The sequence below is a fragment of the Nanorana parkeri genome, unplaced genomic scaffold (assembly GCF_000935625.1).
Source record: "Nanorana parkeri isolate BGI_ZX_2015 unplaced genomic scaffold, ASM93562v1 scaffold64, whole genome shotgun sequence".
NCBI lineage: Eukaryota > Metazoa > Chordata > Amphibia > Anura > Dicroglossidae > Nanorana > Nanorana parkeri.
In genome coordinates, this window is record NW_017306332.1 from 1,580,751 (window position 1) to 1,583,323 (window position 2,573).

General features: G+C 37.7%; 1 protein-coding gene across 2 annotated transcripts in view; it reads right to left on the bottom strand.

Annotated features, from left to right (window-relative positions):
- The window catches only part of TMEM196 (transmembrane protein 196), a 27,322-nt gene that overhangs the window by 675 nt on the left and 24,074 nt on the right, over positions 1-2,573 (bottom strand). The window lies entirely within an intron of this gene.

A 2,573-nucleotide genomic window follows, 5' to 3' on the forward strand; every position in this document is an offset into this window, starting at 1 on the left:
TATATATATATATATATAGCCTGCTGATAGGAAAATAAAAGAGCAGAACTATGCAGGTGACCTAATTTGTTTGCTTTTTTGCTTGTCAGCAGGTGACCAGTGCTAGATTGCCATCATGGTATAATGCAGTACAGTCTAATAGACTTCTTCCCCTTCTTCTCTCAATTTGACTCTTGCTATTCAGAGGATTAGATGAAGCTAAGATAAGGGCAGATTAAAGTACCTATGCATTTTTCTTTTTTTTTTAATACTTACTGATATTTAATTAACATATAAAATAATTACTTGGTAATTTTGTATAGAAAAGTTAAAAGGTGCACGGACCGTTTAGCACTGTTAGAAAATATTATAAAAAGTGGGCCAAGTCTGTTAATTCAGCACTGTATTGGCTTATACTCTTCCATATGCACTAAGATCCACTACAAATCCCAGTTTGCTTACCTAACTGCATTGATTTTTAAAGTAAAAACTTTATGGCAACTCTTTACCTGCTTCTGGTGTATTGATAGGAAGATATGTCATTACAATGCAACTGCTGAATTCTTACAGATGAGTTGTACGCAGGAGGTTCTGCCTTTGCCATAATTACATGATTAGCTCTAGTGTTGCAATGCCAAAAGTTACATGTCTGGCATTCCATTAGATGTTCAATTTTCAACCCAGGCAATGATAAAACTTCCAGTGCAATACTCCCCACAACAGTCTACAGGAGCAGGTAGATGAACTTATCATGGCATGGCACATTGAAACAAGAAATGTTTGCTACTATATCACTGTGTACTTGAGGGAGCTTGAGTTGAGGGACTAGGCTGCAGGCCTGAAATCTCTTATCGTGGAGAGAAGATCAGGCAATGCGAAATATGTGTTGCCTGGTCACATATGAGGGGTTTAAGTATCTGAAGCATTGGTTGAGGTTTGTGGGAGTAACTATCTATATAAAGCCTTTGGAAAGCATAGGTTTAGGGACCAGGCTGCAGGCCTGCAGTTTCGGATCCTGCATGTGTTGGTCACATATGAGGGGCTTAAGGACTTGAGGCCTGAGTCATGAATGATCTATTTCCACCAGAATGTATCACTGAGTTTTATCTCTGTTACCACGTGACACCTGGAACTAATTTCTTTCCTGTTTTACATCTGCTGTTGTGTAAGAATCCTAGAGATTATGTTGCTCCTCTGTTTTCCTTTATGTGGTATCCTGCAACAAACTAGCTTCATGAGATTCCTACCTGTGCTGGACAGTGTCCTGAATTACAAGTTTCTGTGTCTGCAGGAATTCTGATTTCAACAATAGTATAAAAGCCCCTACAGGTATCTTGTTTGTGTGCCAGTTCGCTAACTCCAGCAACAAAGGACCTTGTCTGACTGGAGACAAGGTGTTTCCGTTGTATTCCGTTTGTAGAAGAAATGCTTCTACCATTCACATTTCAGTCACTCATCTGTACTTGTTATGAAAAATGAACGCTTTCAACAAATTGTGTGTAGTTGTTCTTTTGAAATAGTTTGCAATGATTGTTTATGTGACATATTCTCCCCAGGACATATCATTTGTCCCATGTTACAGGCACTTTTTACTTTATTACAAATAGCATATAATTTCACTTCTAATCGGCAGAAAATAAATTCCTTGTATTTGTGATGGACAATGCTTCCACTGCATAGCAAAGCAAAGTATGAGTCATGTCATTTCTATTTCTATTCCATTAGAGTTAATTGATATTCTGCACAGTTCATTGCTGCTGGCAATGGTAATGCTGATCCTGGGATGTTTAGATTCAGTAGATTCAGATCAGGAAAGTTTTTGCTGAGATAAATAAATATAAATAGACTTTTTTTTCATTATAAGGAAGGTAATTTAAGTACCGGTAAGAATATAATAACATTATAGCACACAAAAACTTTCATTCTTTTTTATATCTAATAGTAACTCAGGCCTTACAAAGAAGCCTAAATGGCTTACTCTGCACAAAACCAGCTCTATACTTAAAGTTTATGTCCAGTAGAAACATTTCCTTCAAACATGTGCATGTGTGCGTTTTTGGCACATTGTTGATGCATTCTGCTGCTTTCTTTGTTCTCAGTTGGTTTTAAGTGTGTTCTAGTGCATTGTGCTGCATGTACATGTGTTTATTTGCATTCCAGTGTGAAAAAATAAAGCATGCTGTACTTTTTTTTTTAAACATTCTGGAACTGAATGCAGTTGTGTGAACTAGCCTTATTTAAAACCATTTGAATTACTGAGTATGTGGTTTTGGTGCAGGTAAAAAATGTTGTGGTCTGTGGATCGTGTGAACAGGCCCAGAGAGATTTACGCTCATTTCCTGTCCTGTTGACAACATTTTACTAGACAGGAAGTGAGGGTAGTGCTCCAACAGCAACACACACAGCTTTTCTTCAGTAGACTAGGGGAAGGCTACAACCTCTATGAAATGTTTATTTCTGTCTCTGTCCCGATAACACTAAGCATATATCTAATTTATTATGACATATACCCACTACAAGAACAAGGAGTGCACCAACTGGCCAAATGACCCTGCAGTCCCCCATTCTCTTCAGTAGCTCCCTGTATACTGTGT